This window comes from Falco rusticolus, chromosome 3 (genome assembly GCF_015220075.1).
Source record: "Falco rusticolus isolate bFalRus1 chromosome 3, bFalRus1.pri, whole genome shotgun sequence".
In the NCBI taxonomy this organism is placed as follows: Eukaryota; Metazoa; Chordata; class Aves; order Falconiformes; family Falconidae; genus Falco; species Falco rusticolus.
Window position 1 is genome coordinate 75,609,974 of NC_051189.1, and position 11,823 is coordinate 75,621,796.

Genomic DNA, 11,823 nt, shown 5'->3' on the forward strand with positions numbered 1-11,823 from the left:
CATATAAGTGAATAACAAAAATAGCTCTAAAAAGAGCAGAGAAGGCATAAATTCAGTTTGACATCTCAACCATAAACATAATTAAAAAGGGAGGAGTCTATAATGAAGATGGCAATACAGGTTATATAAATAATGGATAAATGAGGAGTGCTTTCTCCTACTGTGCCACAATAATATTTGTACTAAAATAAAAACTTCATTCAACTATTGAAAAAAATCTGTATTTAACCTGGTTTTATTACTTATATGCATAGTATTTGCTTTTGTAGATTCCTGTAATACAAGCGTAGATTTAATTCCTCAATTAATACTGAATATTGTTTGCTTTATTGTCATCTGTGTAAACTCTTTACTATTTTGTCATTACAAGGTTATGTAGATTGAGGACTTTTTTTAAGGGTAATGACTTAGACAAGTGATCTCCTGGTATGTTGAGGGAGTTTAGATGGCAGAAAAAAGGAAAAAATAAAATACTTTATGTAGCCATGATTACATTTAGCATATATTTAAACAGATTAACTTATGTATCGTGCCTTGTTTCCCTAATCAAACCAGTTATTATTAAAGTTTTTCATCTGATACAATTAGGGCACTTGTGCTGTGCAAATAACTATCAAATGCAATCCCACTTCCAAAGGGCTTTCAAGCTAGTTCAGAGGAGAGAGAAAACAGTTTGATATGTGCACAATCAACCAAATGATGATATATAAGGAAACAGGTGTATGATATCCTCCTTCTAATCAAACTAAATACAGAAACAAGTAAATGTACTCTTCTTTAGTAACTGCTCAATAACAGAAACGATGCTACAAATAATTTCAGCAAACATTTTAGGAGTAGAAGTTAAGCCATGTGAACTGAGAGAGTTTCTGAAACATCCGAGTACAAAGGGAACGGTATTGCATGGAGCCTGGATTATCCAAGTATAGCAAGCAAGCAAGAAAGAAGAAAGTCATAGAAACTGGAAGTACAGCATTGGCAACCTGCCTTGAGAGGAAGCCCACGTAGTGCAGAGCCCTTTCTGGAAAGAGAATTGAAATTTTGGCCAAAAAACTTGTTCTCACTGTGATCCTATTGCTTCACAGAAATCAGACCTTGAGGGAATTGTGCTGATTCTTGGAAAAGTCCGTACAAAAGAAAAATTACTTTTCTAATGCAAGGATCTTACTAGCTTTCTTGCATTCCCTGTTGGGAACAGTGCAAGGAAGTAGCAACAGCTGAAATTTTGCAGAAGAGAATACGTTTTTGTATAGCCCTTTTGGACAAGGTACTGTGAACATCTTCTATCTTGTTGCCAAGCAAAGTTTGTTTTACAGTAGTGCGAGATGCAGTTATTTATATCTGTTCTCCGAATGGGTAAGGTCAGGTGCAGAGATAGTGTGGTATTTAGTTCCTTGCTGGGCTTAAATCGTGGCCGTCTTTAGGGCTGCAGAGTAAAACTGTCATATCAGGGGACTGAACTTGCTGGCTAAGTTGTGGTCCTCTGCCTATGCCAGGGCTGAAGCAATGTCTGTTCCCAGAATGATTTACACATGTTCCATGTGATGCCCTACTTGTAGAAAAATATTCTGTGGAGTTCTGCACCGGAGAAGTTTCACATTAAAAACGATTGCCTTGTTGGCTGTAGGTGGTGGTGAGAAAGCAATAGGTTTGGGTGGCTGCATCAGGACTAATCAGTGTACACGACAGTGAAACAGCTGGTTCTCCTAAGATTGATCTTTTCCCCTGCTTCTTGAGGGTGGCCAACCTGGCATCCTCCCGAAGAGAAGGGTTCACCTCAGCTGTACTCCACTCCCCCTCTAGCAATGATGGTCCCTTCCTTATCCTAGTTTTCTCTCCTCCATCACTTGCAACACGTGCCTCCCCTGCACACAGAGCATGCAGTGTTAAATTCTGGCCATGCTGAGTGGGTAGAAGTGGGTGAGTTGCTGTTGTGCTGGAACAGATGGCGTCTGCAATGCAGCCACCAGTTATGTGCATGTGTTGTAGGTGGCTGCTAAAGGAAAACGGGATAATGTAGAGGTTTTGTTGAAAAGGTTTGTTAGTTTTCTCTTATTGATTGGGGATGGAACAATTAGAAAGCTGAGGTCAGTTTGGTTTTTTTCAGTGGCTGGTGGCTGGTTTTTTGTTTAGATGAGGGGAACTTGGTGTGTTGAACCACAGTAACGTGACAGGGGTGGTTAAGAGGAGAGGTATCTGATCAATGATTTTCTGTCTCTTGACAACCTGCAGGTAGCCACGCTTCTGGCCTATAGTCCACAGCTTCCAGGTGTTCCCCTCTTCCTCTGTTACATCCCCATCACTTATTGTAAGCAAGACCCCCACTCGGGTCATCTGCTGCTCACACCTTGCCTGCCCAAGCCTGATACTGCACCCTCAAGCCGGCCCCTTTCCCTTGCGGAGAAAAGCCTGCAGCCATCCACCAGGTCTCTCCTCCTGTGGACCACGAAGTTTCTCAGAGTCCTGCCTCTCACCTGAAATTCCCAGGCCCACATGTCCCTCCTCAGGCAGCTGCAGCATTCAGAGGGTCTTCACCAGCCCTTGGCACAGCAACGGCCCCAGCAGCTGGCACGCTGTACCCTGGTCCTTGGAGACCCAACTCCTCCATGAGGGGACCATTTAAAGACAGTGCAAAAGAGCCATTAAGGGGCAAATCACCCCAAGGGCTTTGGCGATCTGTAACAGGCCACTATCATCCCCTGGGTTTGTGGCCCTATGGTTTGGTTTTGGAGCATTTTGCATGCGTCCCATGAGATCCCAGTCTACTCATCTGTGCTAATGGTTTTTCTCCAGGAAGGGCATCAAAGGTTGGGTGGGTGGGTGGGTGTAAGTTTTTTCAGAAGTTTTTTCTGCAGTCATAACAAATGATAACTTGATAAAAGTACTTTTTGTTGCTGTGTTTAGTTTGTGGTGATATGGTTTTTAGCTAAAGATATTTTAATCTACATGAGGGAAGATCTGGCAAAACTTGGAGGAGGAGGTGGAGTATGCATGTCCAACAGCTCACAAACAATTTCTTTTGTGAGAAACAAATTGCAGATGTCCCTTGAAGACCTGTAGTACTGACAGTAGGCATTGAATTTCTTGTTCAGTTGTGCAGCAAAGAGTCTGACTTCTTGGGAGTTGCAGCCCAAGCTTTACTGGCTTCTCAGTAACATTGTACTGTGATCTCCAGTCTAATAAAATTAGAAGATAATTCACATATGTTGTATTGTTCACAGCTTACTTTTTCGTGCTGAGTGGTGTAAGGTATTTATCAACTGGTTTACCAGATTAGATCTTTGCCTGCACCTCCCCACACTCTGCTGCGTGTGGATGAAGGCTGACAACTCTGCCTCTATGAAAGCTTTCCTTGCTCAACCCCATGACTAATGCAGATAATTATTTTTAAAACAGCTCTGGATCCCACTGCAGTGCGCTTTCATGTGCATGCAGAACTGTATATTTACATTCATCTGGCATTTGTGAACCCCCGGGAGCCGTGTAAATCTTACTCTTACCATGCGGTTTAAAGAAATACTTTGTAGGGCTAGTGTCACAGTGGGGAGAGAGCTTGTGTGGGCTGGATGCCCAAAGTTACAAAACAGTGAGTTTAAAATAAATAAATAAAGATAAACATTAAAGAGATCTCATTTCATAGCGTATTATTAAAGTCCTGTATTGCTGAAGAGCCTCGAGGCTGGTCCATTTCACATGGTGGCTGATCATTTCTCCTTTCCAAACCTAGCTGAACGTGGAACAAAACCAAACCCGCCTCAAAACCAAAACAATGAGGAGGGGAAAAAAATCACAAAATAACCCCAAACTTAAGCCTCCCTTAGATTATACAGCCTGGTATGGCAGTGGGTTAAAAACTAGACTGATTTGACATCATCTTTTTTAATGAATTGGTGATGGTGCTGGCTTGTATCTTGGTTGCTTGCTGCATGTTCACATATAATTACTTAATTTGTTCCAGTGCTTTTCTAGGAATTGAAATTGAAGCCACTTGCTCTATTATCCTTGGACATGTCAGTCGGTCTTACGATTAACATCTTGAGTCTCTCTTTTCCCATTATCAAGATCTCAACAAAAACTTCTAGCGATTCTGATGAGCTTCTCTGCAAACTGACAAGCACCCTGGCTGCATTTCCTCAGGTCTGGCCCGTTAAATAAGCTTAGGTCTTTCCTACCTTAACAGACTACTCTTTGGCTTGCTCCTTTTCTAGTATCATCTTAGCTCTTCCACCCCTTCCCTGGGCATCGTTCTTCTGCCCATCTGCGTCCTAGCTGGATCCTTTTCAGTGACTACTAAAGCAAAATGCTGTTAATTACTCTGACTATCAGTGCCAGCTGCTGCCTTCCCACCAAGAAGTGATCATTATTGTATTGGTAATATATTAATTTACATACTTTCTTGTTAATGTTGCTGTTCTCTGGGTCTGTTCTGTCTTGGCCTTTGATTTTACCCTTGTAAATTCATGCTCTTCTATTATGCTTCTCCTGAGTAACTTACCCTATTTCCTATTTTTCTTATTTTTCTCAAGTTTCAGGCTGTTGCATAGCTCCTGACAGAGCCAAGTTGCTCTCCTGTTGTGTGCTTCCTCCGCACTGGCATAGCATGTGTGTGTGTGCTTTTAATACTGTTCTCTAGAGGGCTACCCATCCTCTGAAACAAATTATTGCCTGTAACTTTCCTGAAAATCATTGCCATCGTTTCCCAAGAAGCTCTTGAGCCTCCTGCCTGTTTCATAGCTTTCTGTTGGGAAAGGAAAAGGCTACCAAAGTCTCCAACTAATGGCTTAAAAAATATTTTAAAAAGGAAAGAAAATAAAACTCTCTACCTAATGTTACTTATTAGATGACCTGTAGCAGACCTCTTGTATGTCCTATACTGCTCCTTTCATTGTCATTACTGAGCAGAGACTTCTAAGTTTATCCCTGTGTCCTGTCAGAATTAAAACAATATAAACATAAATAAAATGATTCATTGATAGACCAAACTAATTTTTTTTTCTTCTTGTTGTCCCTTCCTAAACAGCTATAAACTTATTTCGCAGTAGTCCTGCCATATGTGTAACCTAACAAGCTTTTGGTGTTCTAATTACTTTCTAATCAATAACTTCTGTTCCCTTTCAGCTGGTCTATTTGTTTTTTAAAGGAAAGTTTTCCACAAGAGTGTTTTTATTTTTAAAATAAATATTTTTTTAAAAAAGTAAGTTTTGCTGAAAACTTTCTAATTTCATGGAGATTTGTTTTTATGTTCAAATTTATTCCTGGAAAGTTGTTCACTTTCTTTCCACTTTCAGTGCACACACAGTCTGGAGCACAGAGGGAATCTGACAGATGCTTCTCCCAAGCCTTTGTGTGTGCCAGTGAGGCAGGGAAAGCATGTTTGTGAGAGGATAAGCAGACATTTTTGTGAAAGAGGAGGGACAGGACACCCTCCCTGAATACCCCCAAGATCTGCCCATATTAAAAAAAAAAAAAAAAAAAAAAAAAAAGAGCCTGGACCTGGTTCATTCATCCAGCCCTTTCAGAAACATACAGTAGGTGGCTTGACATGCCCTTCTAGCTACCTGAGACTTCCAGACATCTTGAGTCCTAGCACTGTGTTGTGGTTTAACCCCAGATGGCAACTAAGCCCCACACAGCCACTCCCTTCCTCCCTCCATGTTGGGATGGGGCAGAGAATCAGAAGAGCAAAAGTGAGAAAACTCATGGGCTGAGATAAAGACAGTTTAATTATAGGTAAAGCAAAAGCCACGCACACAAGCAAAGCAAACCAAGGAATTCAATCGCCACTTCCCATGGGCAGGCAGGTGTTCAGCCATCCCCAGGAAAGCCGGGCTCCATCACACCTAACAGTGACTTGGGAAGACAAACACCATCACTTCAAATGTTGCCCCCTTCCTTCTTCCCCCAGCTTCATATGCTGAGCGTGACACCATCTGGTACGGGATATCCCTTTGGTCAGCTGGGGTCAGCTGTCCCGGCTGTGTCCCCCCCAGCTTCTCGTGCCCCCCAGCCTGCTCGCTGGTGGGTGGGTGAGGAGCAGAAAAGCCCTTGGCTCTGTGTGAGCTGCTCAGCAGGGACCAAAACATCCCTGAATTGGGAACACTGTTTCCAGCACAAATCCAAAACATAGTCTTACACTAGGCTTTACGAAGAAAATTAACGCTATTCCAGCCAAACCCATCACACAGTGCTATCACGTTAGCTCAGTGGGTGACTCCCAAGGAGGCTCTCGTGCTCCTTGGAGCACATCTGCCGTTGCTTGCTGAGGATAGAGGAAAAAGCCGGACAGTTGACAGATGCATTAGTAGTGCAGCTGCTGGGGAAGTGTGACGGACTGGCTGTGTCTGATTTTGATCATATAGAACACTCAGCTTGTAGCTGTGGCTGTTCTGAAGGCTGCCCAGCAGAGATGAGAGGTGAAGCAAGAAATTCTCCTGCATTTTCATGATTTAACCTCTTCTGTTTTGCAGTAGCTAAGCGTAAAAACCCAAAAGGTTTCTGAAGAAGGTTATTGTGAATTCATGGGTATATTTTCTTTGGTTTGCAGCCCACAGCACTGATTAGCTAAAGCAAAATATGTCATCATGGCATTTTATCTCCTTCCTTGAAAATGGATCAAGGTAATTAGCAGGTTGGAGAAGATGGTTACCACAAGCTGCACGCTGCCTTGCCAGGACCTCCTGTAAATTCTCTTGGGACTTTGGGCCTGCTTGGATTTTATAAGTGATGTTATTTTTTTTAAATATCAGTTTGCTACTTATAATGAATCTAAGAACAATAAAAATGGATTTCTGCAGTCGCCATCTCTTTCAAGGAGGGAGTGTGATAGTGCATGCAGTGATTCTTTTAACACACTGATACATCTTTTCCCTCTACTGGTGATGAAACAATGAGCAGAATAGTGGGTCTGCACACTAAAAATGATTTGCTGTCCAACACTGAGATCCACTTGGCCTGTCTGCCATTGATTCCTTCTGGATAAAACAGGAAGATTACTTCGCTTGCTGTTTTCAGAGTACAAGGTGGTATTATGAAAGCTGACCTGAACGATTTCCATTGACATTTCTGTTGGACAAATCAGGCTTTCACAGTTCGTGCTGAAACTGCTTGCTATCCACAGGAGTAAAGAAATTCTCGTTATGAAAAAGAATACATCCAGTAAATATAATGATTTTTAGTCAATCCAGATGTCATAGTGCTTCCTGAATTATGCTTTAGGTCTTACCAGCCAGCCTCCCTTGCCTGACATTGCCCACGGGGAGCAGCCACCTTCCTCCTACTCTAAATCCAGTGAGGCATGCCATGCGTGAACCCCACTCAGACCCCCAGTGTGCAGAAGAGACCGGGCACAAAAATTACAAACTACAGGTCTTATTAGGCCCTCAGTGGCACTTAGAGCTAAAAACACTCCAGTATTTTTTTCATCCCCACTTTCATCTCATTTTCCATGAAAACTATTAACAATGTGACTTTTTTCATCAAATGTTTTCCCTTGGGCTAGAAATTCATTTTCTGCCCTTTTAAAATTCTTGTTTGTTACACCCCAGGGAACAAATGCAATATCTGAGCCTGGGATACTGAAGTAGCACATGTACAATATTCTGAAAAGCAATAGGAAAGCAAATCTATTGCATTTGCATCTCACAGCAACTGACACTAATGTGCAAAGTTAAAATAAATCCAAGTGATATCATAGATTTATGATCAATACTTAAGCAAGTTGTTTACTTTGTAATCTGAAAGGCCACTGATGGTTGTATCTGTCTGGAAATACGCTGGCCTGCAATAAGTAACATTTTTATCTTGTTCCATAAACGAATTAGATCTGAAAGCACTGAAGGGCTTAAAAACTAAACAAAATCTTTCCTTCAAGCTACATATATATATGCTTCTGGATGCCTTAGAGGCAGTCTGGGTTTTTTTGTAAACAGTGTTAAGTGCATTGGAAGCAAAGCCTGTTGAAACACTTCTGCAAACAGCAGTTTGAAACAGAAATGCAATGAACAGAACCAATCCAGAGCAGCATTTCAGCCTGACACGACCATTATCTGAATTTACTGCCAAATAGTACACAGGCAGGGGTCCATGTTCATGAGTTTGCACTAGTGCTGAGAGGTTCCCTGAAGCCCATGTGAGGGAAAGGATAGCCTCTGTGTTCCCTCTCCTTCCCTTTTTCCTTTCCCCTCCTGGCTACCCCCTCCCCACCCACCCACCACCCAGCCCCCCCGATTTCTGAGTAGTTTCTAGATGTTCAAGGTGTCTTGAGGCAGCAGGGGTGAGTGTGTATCCCGAAGCAGCAGACAGGGTGGTTCACAAAATCCCTGAAGGCTCCTTATTTTTTTCAGCCTCTGTGCAGTTTGTGCCTGAAACTAGAATAACGCTAAAGGAAACATCCGTAACGTGTAAGAGCAGGGGGATGAGCAGCTCCCACAGTTGCGTGGCATCTGTACAGATGGATGCTCAAACTGCCCAGGTTATAATATGTGCTTAGATGAGCATTTTCCAATCTGGTAGAGCAGGATGCCTATTTCCTGACCACAGATGGTGCCCAGGTTGATTCAGCAGCTCTGATGAAGGGACTTGCTAGGGTTTAGTCCAGCCAACCCTCTGACTAGAGAAGAATGAAGAGAGTAGAGACCTGACCCTTCAGGTGCAACAAGCAGAGCTAAGCCCTGCAGCAAGGGCAGGGACTTCGCCTCAATGAACAGCAGAAGAAGCTACTGACAGGGTGCCTAAGAAATGCTGCCAGCAGGTAAAGCCACCCATGCCTTTAGGCCGGTGTGTCGCAGTGTTATTCTCCTGCAAAGCTAATCAACAGCAATCAGTGCTGGCGGCAGGGAGGGGAAGGCAAGGGGGATGTACTGGGCCAATTGAACCTCGTAAATGTCAGAAACCAGCCTGCTGCAATACAGTCAGAGATGAAAATGGCTCTAAGTGTGAAGCACACAGGTTTGCTACTCAAGAGGATCGTTTCCTAGAGCGGAGGCTGCTTGAAAGGAGGGAAGAGCTGGCACTTCAGGTGATGTTGGGGATGTTGCTATGGCCACCAGAAAGCTCAGGGTGGGGGTGGGCAGCATACAGGAGCGCAGAATGGGGCCAACAAGGCAGCTGCAAGGCAAACCTCTACTAAGCATTTCTGGAGTAGTTCCTGCTGATCAACAGCACAGAACAGCCTAACCTCCAGCTGAGGCTGTCCTGAAACCTCTGAAGAAGTTCGCCTGTTGTTTTGCTGCATGTGAGTATGGCATCTGTGCTGGTGGAGCAGAAGCGTAAAGGATTTTTGTGTGTGTGTGGCCTGGGTCTGTGTCTACTGTTGGATTGGTGGAGGGGTATTCAGTTAATCACAGAAGCAATGCAAAATTTTTTGCCTCCTTCAGTCCTCTGTAAGGCACTGCCAGGCCAGGCTGGTACAGTCCTCTGCTTCAGTGCCCTGGGCTTGGATGTAGCTAGGTAAATGTTTTCCATTCCCATGTATTATTCAATGTAAGATTTGAATATTTTATCCGAGGCGGGTTCTTGATATTCACTTACATTCACTTTCTCTTCCTTCCCCTTTCCTCCCACACAGCCCAAGGAACAAGTAAGGTGAAAACACAAAGCCAGTATCCAAATCAGCTCCTGCAAGCCAGATGGGTGAGAGATGCTGATAGAAGCTGTCTGTAATTGGAAACAACTTTTGTATGGAGAAGGCAGAGCTGGGAGAGATGTAAAAAGTCCTTGTATTTGCTTCAGTGCTTAGAAATACGTGGATAATTTGTTCCTGGGATGAGAGGTGCTACTGCTGGAGAAAGGGATGCAGGTAGAGAAAACACCTTCTCTGGGAGGTTTTTTTGTGTTAAGCATTCTTTCATCTCTATTTTTGCTGCATGTACCATTTTGGTACTTAACAGAGGACATACCCTCAGCTTTAAGAAGAATGGCTGGAAGGTGACACATTTCCCTACAGCTCAGCTTACAGCCAGTCATACATGCTGACTTCAGTGACTGCTGTTGCTCCTGTAGTGCTTGGGAGGGAACTTTGTCACTGGGATAAGAGGTGGATGTGCCACTTGATCCCCTGTGATCATGAGAATTGCTAGGTGGCAAACCCCTCTTGTTGAGCCAAATTGCCTTGTCACTTGTAATTGCAGGACCTTCCTTGGAGCAATGGGTAAGCAAAGAGGATTCTCAGACAGCAGGTTTTACAGCTCTGCTGCGGTCTCTGCCGCTTAATGTGATGGCTTAACCTATTCAAGTGGAAGACTAGAACAAGAAAATAACCTCGGAAAACCCTGCAAATAGTCAGCTCTAGTCAGAAACATGGTCGTGGACTCATCTCAAAGCTCCACTTGGCTGGAAGCTGTGTCCTCAAGAAAGGAAGACATCTTAGAATCTGCCTAATATAACATGGTATCTCACATGCTTGTTTGTAGCCCTTGCTCATTTGTGGATCTGGAATCTCCTGTGCTTGTCAGTTTGAGAGTGTCATCCTGCCTGAGCCTTCATAACAGCCTCCCAGCAACTGTCCAGGGAAATCCCAGGACTACAGGAGTTAAATGGCTTGAAAAAATGGAAGTTTTGCTGTGGGTCTTGGGCAGCCCCTTTACGTTTCTGTTAGTTAAGCTGTTCAGAACGGAAATGATCTGCTTTGAGAAACTGGGCCTCTTTCTTTTACTGGGATTGATGCTATTTTGCTATCCAAAGAGCAATCATCAGCATTTCTGCAGTACCCAGGATGAATTCCCCTCTGCCACGGGTAGGTTTGCTGGCTCACATGCAAACAGAGGAAACCCACCCACTGCTTGGTCATCCCATGTAAAGCAAGAGGTGTCATGGCCGACCTCTGCTGTCTGGGGCTTGTTCTCCTTTCAGAGACAGTGAGCATTTTAGGCTGCAAAATTTTTCCAGCTGCATTGTGCCAGCTGGACATATATAGTCTCTGTTTCCTCCCCTCCCTTTTGGCACATAGCCGGGGACCAAGATTTGCTCTGTTCACAATTTCTGTGAATAAGATGGAGACATATGAGCTTCTTTGCTCATTGTTTTTTCTTATCTTCTTGACTTGTGCTGGGACAGCTGGTCTTCTGGAGTGTGAACAATCTGTAATTACAGGAATTATCAAGTGTTTAGACTGTGAGAAGGTCAGCTTACTGCTGAAGAACCTAGCCAGTCTTTGGGTTTTCCTTAACTGATGCAGCACCAACCACTCTTTGGTAGCAGAGGTGGTGCTTGAAGAAAATAACTCATCAGTGACTTTTGAGTGCTTCCATCACCCTCCTTTACTTAGCATATCCTCTGGGCCCCCTACTTCTCCCAGGCACTACTGATTTCTTCTTTTCCAATTTTTTAGAGCTTCCTTTTCCCAGCAGACTCAGAAGCAGTTCAGCACAATGTGCTGCTGCTCTGTGCCCTCCTGTAAATTCACAGTACTGAATAGTCAAGCAGCTGCACACAGAGTGAAACACAGAGCCTTGGTCCGGCTTCTCAGTGCTGAGGGGTGTGATTGTGTGGGTTTTTCTAGTTACATTTTTACTCTGCCTTCATGCTGCAGCTGTACAAGTGACTACAAGCTTCACTATATAAACACTCGTTTTTTGAATTGGAAAGGATTGCAGTGAAAAGCTGAATGTTGCAATGGCCTTTCATCCACAGAAGCACAAATAATCTCTTAAAGGAAGAGGAAAGGTAACGTGACAGAATCACAAAGCTGGTATGTTGTCCTTCTGCAGGCCCAGGTAAATGTAGGGGGTCCATGTAAATGTTCCAGCCTTTCCACTTGAAAAAACTCCTTTTCCTCCTGGCACTGGGCCAAATCATAGCAAATTTCTGGATCAGCTTTCTACAAGC